This window comes from Herpailurus yagouaroundi, unplaced genomic scaffold (assembly GCF_014898765.1).
Source record: "Herpailurus yagouaroundi ecotype Mexico unplaced genomic scaffold, PumYag 162, whole genome shotgun sequence".
NCBI lineage: Eukaryota > Metazoa > Chordata > Mammalia > Carnivora > Felidae > Herpailurus > Herpailurus yagouaroundi.
This window is the reverse complement of record NW_024412403.1, coordinates 63,283,730-63,296,728: the sequence shown is the minus strand read 5'-3', so window position 1 is coordinate 63,296,728 and position 12,999 is coordinate 63,283,730. Positions and strand designations below refer to the sequence as shown.

At 35.7% G+C, this 12,999-nt stretch overlaps 1 protein-coding gene across 5 annotated transcripts in view; it reads left to right on the top strand.

The window, feature by feature from the left end:
* LSAMP (limbic system associated membrane protein) overlaps nt 1–12,999 on the top strand; it is a 648,009-nt gene that overhangs the window by 344,529 nt on the left and 290,481 nt on the right. The gene's annotated exons all lie outside the window — the stretch shown is intronic.

Genomic DNA, 12,999 nt, shown 5'->3' with positions numbered 1-12,999 from the left:
GTGGTGAGAGAAAAAAAAATTACCATGATGTATAAAATATTTGCAAAACCCTTTCTGAGAAAACCTTTCACATGCATTTTTTTGTTTAAGTATCTATTTTTTCGCTAAAAGGATAGACTTAAAATGAAATGACTAAGGAGAAAGAGGAATCTTGCCACTGTGAGCCAGTACTCTTGGTAAGAATATTTTCTCCTAGCCCTGAGTATAAAAGCACATAGCAAAGGCCATAGCTGTTGAAATAATTTGGAACAAAGTAACAAGAACACAGACAATGCTTAGAACCATGTGAAGTCTACTTCATCAACTTTTAGGTACTGGATGACTCTTGCTGAAGGCTTGGTTTTTATCTTCAGAATAAAGAATATTACTAATTATCTGTTCTTGTGATAGTAAGTATAATTTGGAAATAAAAATTTCCAGGGGCCTGATATCCTCTCAGCTGGCCAGCTTTCTTTGTAATTTATATCTCCATTTAATGGTAAGTTATTTGTGAGCAAATCTAATGACAAGGATTTGCAAAGTTATTGGGGACAATCTGCTTCTAGACTGGGGTTTCTAAGGGCACATCTGAGTCATGGTTTTATAGGACAAAAACCCTAAGTGGCATACGCATGCCCCCAAACTATAGCTCTCATGGGTCCCTTTCTCATAATTGCAGAATGAGAACAAAGCTGATCAGCTGCACAGTTTTATTGCAAGCGAAGTCAAACCACTAGCAGTTCCAATCCATCTATCAGAAAAGATCTAAGCACTAACAAATATTAGGGCTGTGTTCATGTATTCTTGATTTACAATTTTATGTAAATTTAATGCAAATTAGGCATGGCCCTAGGGCTCCCGTCAGGATTCCAGTGCAGTCAGTGGTGTGGGAAAGTTTGACTGTAGCTTCTATTAATGTGTTATGGAATTGATTATTGCAGCATTTAAATTATTGCTCTCCCAACTCCTCTGATTAATAGATTGAAACTGGAGTAAAATACATCAGAGACTGCCTGGTCCAGAGGTGGTTTAGTCATGTGACCTCTATCTTGGTCCATTTGCGATGGCTGACAGCTTCATTTTATTGCTTGTAAAAAGCATGTCTACGGACTTGCAAAGTTCCTATCATAGTCAAAGCATAGAATGTTTTCCTCGTGGTTTAGTACAGAGTGCTCGAGCTCCATAACATGGTACATCAGGGCTTGGATCTCAGGCAGCCCATTTAAACGTGTAAACATAACCAGAGATGTGTAAATACGTAAATGGGTTAATTTACCAGCTCCCTCAAAACCACAAGCACACATATATTCTCTCTCTGTGTCTCTCTGTCTCTGTCTTTCTGACTTTCTCTCATGCACACACACACACCTGCCTCAAAATAAAAGACGTTCTACCATATGCAATGGCAGAGGAAGCCTAGATACCTAGTGTTATGGCCAGCTCCATATTACATTATGAGATTCCGACACAATTTTAATACCTTTATAGCCTTTAATGTCATTGGAAAGCCCTAGACACCACAACTGGAAAATGTGTATGTGTATTATACTAAGTAAAATTGGGCAATTTGAGTATTATATTCCTTGGATTCTAGGTGAGGAAACAGAATTTCCTTAAATTTAAGTTACTTGCTCCAGGTCACATAGAGAATTCAGGGAGTAAGTTGAAGCCAAGCAGGCCAGGAATCAAATCTGAAGCACTTTCTACTGGAAGGGAATTTTTTTTGATAGCTTTAAGAACTAAGAGATTTATGTTTAAATCAGCTGTTAGCACCAAATGCCCCATGTCCTTCCCCCCCCCATTTTTTTCTTACTTATCTGCATACATTTTAGTTATGAACTAAATATGCTAATCCTGAGAGGGTTAGAGCTGCAGCATAAGTGAAATTAATTTAAATTATCTTAATATTAAGTGATGGAAAAGAATCTACTAAGTGCCATGTACTTTTATTCTGTTGTGTAGGAGAAATTTTTGTCTACACTTTACCATTCTTCTAATGGTCTAAGAATTAAATTGACATGAAATAGATTAACAGAGAAAATAAAATTTAATTTCATATGTATGGGAAATCCACATAAACATGAGAGTGCAAAGACAGCCAGGTACAATGAGTATATATATATATATATATATATATATATATATATATATATATCCCAGAACTAAAGAGAATGGGCTGCTGGACTGGGAAGAAAATGGAAGGAAAGCAATTCACAGGAAAATGAAAAAGAGTCTATGTTTGGTAGCAAATATTACTGGGCCATTCAGAAACAATGGGACATAGAGAGGTCGTTGAACAACAGTGCTTACAAGGTTCCTCCTTATCGACCACACCTAGTTCATATTATACTGTAGTTATTTATGGTGATAGCTCTCTTGCTGGAGCAGATCCTCCACCTAAATTTTTTTTAAGCAATTAGGGGGAAGGTCAACATTTCTTCCCAAGTCTTTAGGTCTGGATTATTTTCAATTCCAATAATCTGCATGCCAAAGGTACCCATTTTGGTGCAATTCTTTCTGAAAGCTGTAGTTCTTTGTCCCATTTGATTCTAATAAAATTATTATTAATTAGATGTCAATAACTTTATTAAAACTGTACAAAAGCTTAAACTTCAGAGACAATAAGGAGTCTGCCCAAGGCTGCCTGTTCTCTTAGGACAGGGTTTCAAACCCGTATCTATGTGATTTAAGATATTATTGTATTTTTTTAAATCACATTGCTGTGGAAAAAATAAGGAGCAACAAAGCCTATACTTATAAGAAACATGAAGAATGGATCTTCTCCTCCTTGAGACTGAGTCATGAAGAGGGATTTTTCTGACAAACTATATGGACATTGCCATTTTATATCTTGCACCAGATGGCTGATCCACTTACGCTTAGGGCATTAAATGTGCTGATTATATCAGTGGTTCCATCTCCCGTGCTGCTTGTTCGTACTGTTTCCTCTGCTTCCTACTCTGTGCCTCAATCCTATGTGTTCATCCCATCAAAGAATCTGTTTCTAGGTATAGCTGCCACTCTTCTTCCCTCCAACCCCATCGCACCTTCCTTCAAAATGTAAGAGTCTTTTGAATTTTTCAAATTCTGCCTTGCTCACTCTCCATAGTTTCTGTGAATCCAATTTAACTACCCATTAAATAAATACTGCATTCTTTTTCCTTGCTTAATGGTGAGGCCACCTTTAGCTCTAAGTTGCTATGAGATATCAGTAAAGAATAGCAGTCAAGAATGTGGGCCTTGAAGTCATACTTCCTGCTTCATATCTCAGTTTTCTTTCTTTCTACTTAAATAATTTTGGTGATAAACTACTTTGTTTCTCTAAGGCTCAGTTTTGTCATGTGTAAAATAGAGATAAAATTCAAACTTTAAGTCTGCCTAAGCCTATTGTAAGGATTAAATTAGATGATCTATGTAAGCGCCTAGCCCTGTGTCTGGATATCGTGTGTTTTCTTTCACCCATTAAGATGATAATAATGGTGATGGTGATGATGGTGATGATGGTGATGATGGTGATGATGGTGTTATGATAACCATGTTGCTGCTGCTGCTCCAGTATTTGTCAGAAGGCTCACTTTTGCCCTGGGGGTACTACCCAGAATCCAACAGCTGCTTCCATGTATTGCCTGTTACCCTTGTAATAGGCTCTTTCAGCTTTTATTTTAGATCCCTCCCATCCATTTTCTTCAGTTGTCCTTTTCCTTAGCATTCAGTCTTTGGCTTTACTTATTTAGGATTCTAAAAGGCTTCTTAAACCAACATCACTTTTAAATTCTTAGATACATTTATTAAGAATATTTAAGGAGAAAATTCAGCATGCTTCAGCAACACTTGGAGGGTTTGCTAAATTTTAGATTGGTGAAACTCCCCAGAATTTTTGATTAAGTAGTTCTGGGGACAGGGGCTAATATGCATTTCTAACGTATTCTCAGGTAATCATGATGATGCTGGTATAAGGACCACACTTTGAGAACCACTAATTTGGAAGAATTGTATACCTTAAGAACATCTGGGGAAATATTCATTCGTAATTTGATTTAATTTCAGATAGTGTTATATACCCCCAAATACTCCTAAAGTGTTACATGCCCCCCCCCCCAAATACTCCTAAGATACTGCAATGATATCCCTGGGCATAAGATAGACGATAGGTAGATTGACAAAAACCTCACATTTCATGGTAATATCTTAGGCCCTCCAAAACTGCTTACCTAGCTTAGTTTCGTCGAAAGAAATTCTCCTCTCTTCCAAAACTGTCCATTTTCAGGTATCAAGGCTGAAAAGAAAATGTTGAGACATAAAAACCACTCTAGATTTCAAAAAACTCAACTTAATAAATTTTTAAGTATTTATACTTTATGTTTCTCAGGTTTTGTTTTCTCAATTCCTTTTCTATGCATCAGCACCATATTAGTGACTATTTAACATCTCCCACATTTTTCTCTAAGTTTTTATCAGTTCATGAGGGTCATTACACATAAAATACCCAGTGTTGAAATAAATATGCTGCATGGTTCACTAAACTCAATATTCAGCTAAATGACATCTCTACACACCTTCCTCATGAGATATACAGGTGAAAGTTTTGCATCAGCAAATATACAAATCAGTAATGATCTCTGGGTTGACTTGTGATTAGTGATATTAAATGTTGCATCTGTGGAAACAATGAACATTCAAATATGAACATACATTTGAGATACTTAATGAATGGTGGGACTCATATCTAAAGGCAGATACTTTGGTTTCCACACCACTTTCTTTACAGATTCTGAGACAAAAGATTAAGAAAACATCACTGTTAACGTTAATAAAATAAACAGAGCACTTTGACACATTTCCTATTAATAATGTATTTTTCTTCTAGAAAGGTTATCCACCTATGGTGTGTTTTTTCTGATCATGCCACAGATGAAGGCACTTGCATTTACAACGTTTCTCTTTGTGTGATCCTCACTTAACCTACAATAAAGTCAACATTTTGGTTTATTATACTAGTCAAAATATAGATTCCTGTGAACCATTCCCAGAACAATTGAACCAGAATCCCTGGGAATACAGCCAAAATTTGCAAATACACTGCGTCCTGCAGATGATTCAGATATTTGAGAAAAACCAAGATCTACTATGCTAGGGATCTAAGCAATTAATGAGAGGAATTTGCTACTGCCTGCCTGCTCATTTTCCTATATAACACAGCATCAAATTGTGTCTAAAGTTCTGTGGAGCAGGTACTAGAGCGTTATAATAGAAAAATAAAATAAAATAAAATAAAATAACCTATGTACTTCTAGAAAACAGATGTCCTTGAGTGCTGGGAATAGTGGCCCCCAGAGTGCGAATTTTTTTAACTATAACATTAAGAATCTCCATGTATATGTAAATACAAAGGACACCCTAACATGACAGGATTTTTAAAATGTGAGGCTTATTTTTAAATATCCCATTCACCATCCCTTACTACATTAATCATATTTTCAAATTTTTATTACATTATTCTTGAGCCAGCTATCCATACAAGAATGGTAATTTCCATGTTGTATCTTTTGCTTTCTTTTCATGCTATTCTAATTTGATTACTGGTGTTTCAGAAATGGCCTCATCTGCATATAATAACATTGAGGATATGTTTTTTTAATTGGTTTTTGAAATGTATTTCTAAGTTAATATTTAAATTTCACTGTAATATTAAATACAACATCAGACATTTTTCTCACCACTGTGACTCAAGTCATATACATTGATTCTGAGAATCTATTACTTGTAAGGAAATTTATTGCATAATTACCTTAATTAAACCAATATAATTATGGGAAAAATATGAAGGTGGGACTTCCTTTTAAGACCATGTTTGGCCTTTTTTTTTTCCTTTTTCGAATCCACACACTTAAAAAGCCCAACTTCTTGTACGTCATTAATTTTAGAATATCTATATTGACTTCCAACTGTAATGTCCATAGATTCCCTTTTAATTTAATAATTAAAAATTCAAATATTAGAAACACAAACTTATTTTTTTTTCATGAATATTAGTCTAGAACTTATTGTTTCTAAGATTTAAATTCTTAGAAGCATTTTAAATCCTATTAAACATTCTAATTCTGATCTAAATGTATTACCCAGAACTCCAAGCAAGTGTCCTTTTTATATCTCATAATCTATCTTTTTTTCCCTTCTTTCATTACAGTGTTTCCCTTTTATCCCAAGTTTTTTTTTTTTTCCCATAGTTTTATTTACCCACAGTCACCTGTGGTTTGGAAACAGATGATCCTCCTTCTGACACATAGTCAGTAGGTCAATAGTAGCCTAACACTACATCACAATGCATGTGTAATTCACCTCACTTCATGTCATCACATAGGTATTTTATCATCTCGTATTATCACAAAAAGGATGAGTATAAGAGAATAAGATATTATGAGGGAGAGAGAGAGAGACCACATTCTCATAACTTTTATTATAGTATATTGTTATAGTTGTTCTATTTTTTTTTTAATTTTTTTTTTCAACGTTTATTTTTTTTGGGACAGAGAGAGACAGAGCATGAACGGGGGAGGGGCAGAGAGAGAGGGAGACACAGAATCGGAAACAGGCTCCAGGCTCCTAGCCATCAGCCCAGAGCCTGATGCGGGGCTCGAACTCACGGACCGCGAGATCGTGACCTGGCTGAAGTCGGACGCCCAACCGACTGCGCCACCCATGCGCCCCATAGTTGTTCTATTTTATTATTAGCTATTGTTTTTAATCTCTTCCTGTGCCTAATTTATAAATTAAACGATCATAAGTGTGTATGTATATATGTATGTATGTATAGGAAAAAACATAATGCATGTAAGGTTTGGTACTATCCATGATTTCAGGCATCCACTAGGGGTCTTGGCATGTATCTCCTGCAAATTAAGAAGGGGACTACTGTACTTACTTTATTCTCCTTTCCTTTCCATCTTTCTTCTTTCCTTTCTTTAATTAGCATTAGGTTGCATTGATTACTTTTTCAGTAACTTAACATTGCCTACAAAAATTCATGTAACATATTTGCTACTGCATTCCAATTGAACTTAGCCTGGAGCTCTTTACATTTTTAAAGCAATCTAATAAAATAAAGAATTTTAAATCTTCTTCAGTTGGATTTGATCTAGGGTTAATTCTGTTGGTTATTGAGAATCTTGATGATTAACTGGAATTCTCATTTGGAGTTTCTATGCTGAATTGTGCTATTTTTCCTACTCCTCAGCTTAATTTTTTAGACAATATAGCTAGCCTCTTGATTGGCTATTAAAAGGCTAGGTTCTGACTATTGGGACATCAGTATCTACATTAGCCATCAGAAAGGTAATGTAATATAGGAAGAAGTGAAAGTTTGGGGCTAAAATATTTGTGAATAGTACTTTATTGGGGAGTAGAAATTTTTATTTACCTTTCAAAGTTCTTCTAGTTAATCTAAGAATCATATTGAATGAAACAAATTAGCAAGAGAAAAACAAATGTTTAACAACATGTATACCTTCTGTATACATGCAAGAGACCCAGTAATACTGAGTAACTCCCCAAAATGCCCAAAGCCATCACATTGAATGCCATCCTCAGCTTATGACAAAAGGTGTTGTCAGTGGGGAGCCAGTTGTGGAAGGTTACCAGGAAAAGCACAGTAAACCAGAGTTAAGATTGTTGTGCAGATCTAAGTCATGCCTTCTCTAGTAATAAGAGTTTCTAGAGATTTAGAATCACCCCCCTCTTCCTGGTACATCAAAGGAGACACCCATAAAAATGGAGATTTTCCTTACAAATGTAAATGTCTCTTACAAAAAGATAACTCTACTCAGTTTTCAGAGCCTCTATTTTGTTTGCGGTTTTAAGTTGATATTCCACCTGTGGGAAGGATTCAAATTTCATTTAAATCAAGCCCATCCACTCAAAATTAATTACTATCCCCAAGTTCTCTATATGTATCTGCAGTCCACCTTTTAGACATGAAATTAAGTCAACTATTTACATCCACATGCTTTCTGTTCTAACCTGCATTTGTCCTTCCTGAAGATGACAAAAAAATAAGGGAATAGAGACAAAGTTATTTTAGAACCCAGAGTTGGCTCCGTGTAAAAACCCAAACTCCATGAAAAGAAAGCCACCTGAAGACAGATGCCAATAAATGATCAGCTATATTCAAATCTTAAATCATTATACAATTATACTAATTTTAATGCATTATGGTCAGAATTTAATGTTGATTAGGATGTTTTTGGGAGTGGAGATTCATTCCATTTTGGAACTGCATATGCTAGTTTAGATACATCCAATCTATACTACAAGTTATTTTCCTTACATTTACATAATATCACATGGGACAATTTACAGATGTGCTAGTTTTTACACAGATATTTTACCTATTAAGATAAGGATAGCTACCTTTACAAATATTCTAAATAGTACTGTAAGCTACCCTAAACTTATGTTTTCTATACATTACCAAAAACAAAACAAAACAAAACAAAACAAAACCTGTGTACTTTTAAAAATAATAAAGGCAACTTTTTGAATTAATATATTTAACAGTCAAGAAAAATGGCATATATATATTTATATATATTTTAAGACAGAGGTACTTTCATTGTTTTAAGCTTGCTCTATTAGGTAACATTTATTTTTTGCACATTGAGATGATTTGGGTTGTCTTTTTTTTTTTAAGAGCTGTGTTCATTTATTTATTGTTTATTCATTTTTGAGAAAGAGAGAGAGAGACAGAGCATGAGTGGGAAGGGGCAGAGAGAGACAGAGGGAGACACAGAATCTGAAGCAGCCTCCAGGCTCCAAGCTGTACACACAGAGTGACTTGTAGGGCTTGAACTTACAAACCATGAGATCATGACCTGACCCAAAATCGGATGTTTAACAGACTGCTCACTGAGGCACCCAGGCACCTCATGGATTGTCTTTAAAATTTGTCAAGTCCTAGGTCTGCTTCAGTGACAAAGTAAAAAACAAAACAAAACAAAACAAACAAACAAAAAAACAATAACAAAATACAATAAGGTCCTTTTCCTTATTTTGAATCTAAAAGCTAATAGGCAAGCTGGAGTGTGGTGGGGAAGCAGCCATACTCAACCTGTGCCAGGGCCCACCCAAGTGGGGTACAAACACCAGAGGTCCCAGGGCTCACAAATGATGGACATATGCATGGGGAGGCAATCATGGAGGATTAGGACCCTAGTTACATGCAAGAGAATTGAAAAAGTTAGTAAATATCTTGAGGATAATGATAACCAGTTTTTCATGGTGGAGAAGAGAAGTATCAATATGCAAAAGGAAAAGCCTAAATAACAGAGTAGTGTTGGATCAAAATTGGTGTTACTAGTGTTTATTCATGAGTTTTAATGGAATAAATAGGTAGGATAGGTAGATAGATAGAAATATATATGTATATGTGTGTGTATATTTTCTATCCTAGCCAATTGAGAGGACCTTGGAGCACTTATACTCCAGTATCAGTGAGCATACCTAGCATCCAGTTGTTGGTTTTAGAATATCACCCTAACATAGGCAGTAATTTCTTTGACATCAGCCATATCAACATTTTTCAAGATATATCTTTTAAGGCAGCGGAATGAAAGCAAAAATAAACTATTGGGACTACATCAAAATAAAAAGGTTTTGCACAGCAAAGGAAGCCATCAACAAATCAAAAAGGTAGCCTAATGAATGGGAGAAGATATCGGCAAATGTCACATCCAAAAGGGGGTTAATATCTAAAATATATGAAGAACATATGCAATGCAACACCAAAAAAACACAAAAAAATCTGATTAAAAACAGGCAGAGAACGTGAATAGACATTCTTGTAAGGAAGATGGCCACAGACCCATGAAAAGATGCTCAACATCATTCATCATCAGGGAAATGCAAATCAAAAACACAATATGATGTGACTTTATATTTGTCAGAATGTCTATTATCAAAAAGACAAGAAATAACAAGTGTTTGTGAGGATGTAGAGAAAAAGGATCTCCCATGTCCTGTTAGTGGGAGTGTAAATTGGTACAGCCACTGTGGAAAACAGTAAAGAGGTTCTTTCAAAAACTAAAAATAGAGGGGCGCCTGGGTGGCGCAGTCGGTTAAGCGTCCAACTTCAGCCAGGTCATGATCTCGCGGTCCGTGAGTTCGAGCCCCGCGTCAGGCTCTGGGCTGATGGCTCAGAGCCTGGAGCCTGTTTCCGATTCTGTGTCTCCCTCTCTCTCTGCCCCTTCCCCATTCATGCTCTGTCTCTCTCTGTCCCAAAAATAAATAAATGTTGAAAAAAAAAATTAAAAAAAAAAAAAACTAAAAATAGAAAGACCAAGCAGGAGTTAAGATGGAGGAGTAGTAAAGGGACCCTATGCTTTCTTGTCCCTCAAACACAGCCAGATAAATATCAAAATATTCTGAGCATCCAAAAAATCGACCTGAGGACTGAGAGATTAAATTCCACATCTAGATAGAGAAAAACAGCCACATCGTGTAGGTAGGAGCTGCTGAGAATAGACCTGGGGGAGAAAAGAATTGCAGGTGCTGTGAAGGGGAAGGAACCCTGATCACAGAGAGAGAGAGAGAGAGAGAGAGAGAGAGAGAGAGAGAGAGATGGAGGAAGGGAGAGAGACAGACAGACAGAGAGAGAGAAAACGCAGTGCACAGAGGACTGCACATGAAAAACTTTTCCCCACAACCATTGACTGGGAGAAGGAGAGAAGCTATCATAAGTTTTTATAAGCAGTGGAGCTTGAAGTCTAAAGTTTTAGAAATTCATGCCATTGGTGGGGTCATACCTGGCAGGCTTAGTGGTGCTCCTGTGGGAAAAGAGGAAAGAGGAGAGATCACAACCAACACTACAGAAATACAAACAACTTTAAGAGAATATCAAGAAAAATTATGTACCAACGAATGGGACAATCTGAAAGAAGTGGATAAATTCCGAGAAACATACAAACTACAAAAACTGAAGCATGAAGAAATGGAAAATTTGAACAGACTCATAATCAACAAAAAAATTGAATCAATAATCAAAAATCTCCCAGCAAACAAGAGTTCAGAGCCAGATGGCTTTCCAGGTGAATTCTACCAGACATTTAAAGTAGAGTAATACGTGTTCTTCTCAAATTATTCCAAATAAATAGAAATGGAAGGAAAATTTCCAAGGCCAATATTACTTTGGTTCCAAAACTAGACAGAGACCCCTCTATAAAGGTCTATAAAGGGTAGGCCAGTATCCCGAAGAACATCAATGCAAATATTGTCAACAAGATACTACCATGTTGAATCCAAAACATTATGCCTACTACTATTTTCAACAAGATACTACCATGTTGAATCCAAAACATATTCAACATTATGTTGAATCCAAATTCTACATTAAAAGAATTACTTACCACAATTAAGTGGGATTTATTTCTTGGCCTAGGGGTGGATCAATATTTACAAATCAATCAATGTTATACAACACATTGATAAATGAAATGATAAGAATCATATGATCCTCAATAGATGCAGAAAATGCATTTGACAAAATACAGCATCCATTCTTGATAAAAACCCTCAACAAAGTAGGTATATATGGAACATACCTCAACCTCATAATGGCCATATACAAAAGACCCACAACTAATATCATCCTCAATGGGAAAAACTGAGAGCTTCCCACCTAAGATCAGGAACAAGACAGGGATGTCCACTCACACCATTGTTATATACCATACTACTGGAAGTCCTAGCCTCAGAATCAGACAACAAAAAGAAATAAAACACATCCAAATCTGTAGTGAAGATGTCAAACTTTCACTATTTGCAGATGACATCATACTCTATCTAGAAAACCCAAAAGACTCCTCCAAAAAATTACTAGAACTGATACACAAATTCTGCAAAGTCACAGGGTATAAAATCAATGTGCAGAAATCTGTTGTATATCTATACACCAGTAATGAAGCAGCAGAAAAAGGAATGAAGGAATTGATCCCATTTACAATTGCATCAAAAACTAACATACCAAAGGATAAACCTAACCAAAGAGGTAAAAGATCTGTACTCTGAAAACTATAGGAAACTCATGAAAGAAATTGAAGAGGTCGCAAAGAAATGGAATAACATTTTCTGCTCACGGATTAGAAGAATAAACATTATTAAAATGTCTATACTACCCAAAGCAATCCACACTTTTAATGCAATCACTATCAAAATACCTCCAGCATTTTTACAGAGCTAGAATAGCTCACAAAATAGCCTGAATAGCCAAACCAATGCTGAAAAAGAAAAACAAAGCCAGAGGCATCACATTTCTGGACTTCAAGCTATATTACAAAGCTATAATCATCAAGACAGTATGGTACTAGCACAAAAACAGACAAGTAGATCAATGCAACAGAATAGAAAACCCAGAAATGGACCCACAACTATATGGTGAACTAATTTTCAACAAAGTAGGAAAAAATATCCAAAGGAAAAAAAACAGTCTCTTCAACAAATGGTGTTAGGAAACTGGACAAGAATATGCAGAAGAATGAAACTGGACCACTTTCTTTCACCATATACAAAAATAAGTTCAAAATGGTTGAAAGACCTAAATCCTTCAAAATCCTAGAGGAGCACATAATCAGAAACTTCTTCGGCCTCAGCTGAAACAGCTTCTTTCTAGGCATGTGTCTGGAAGCTAGGGAAACAAAGGCAAAAACTATTGGGAAAAAAATGAACTATTGGGATTTCAAGACAAAAACTTCTGCATAATGGAAGAAACAATCAACAAAACTAAAAGGGAGCCTATGGAATAGGAGAATATATTTGCGAATAACATTTCTGATAAAGGGTTAATAACCAAGATATATAAAGAACTTATCAAACTCAACACCCCCCCCAAAAAAAATAGTGTAGTTAAGAAATGTACAGAAGCCGTAAACAAACATTTTTTTTCCTAAAGAAGACATCCAGATGACTAACAGATACGTGAAAACATGCTCAACATCACTCATCATCAGGGAAATATAAACCAAAACCATGATG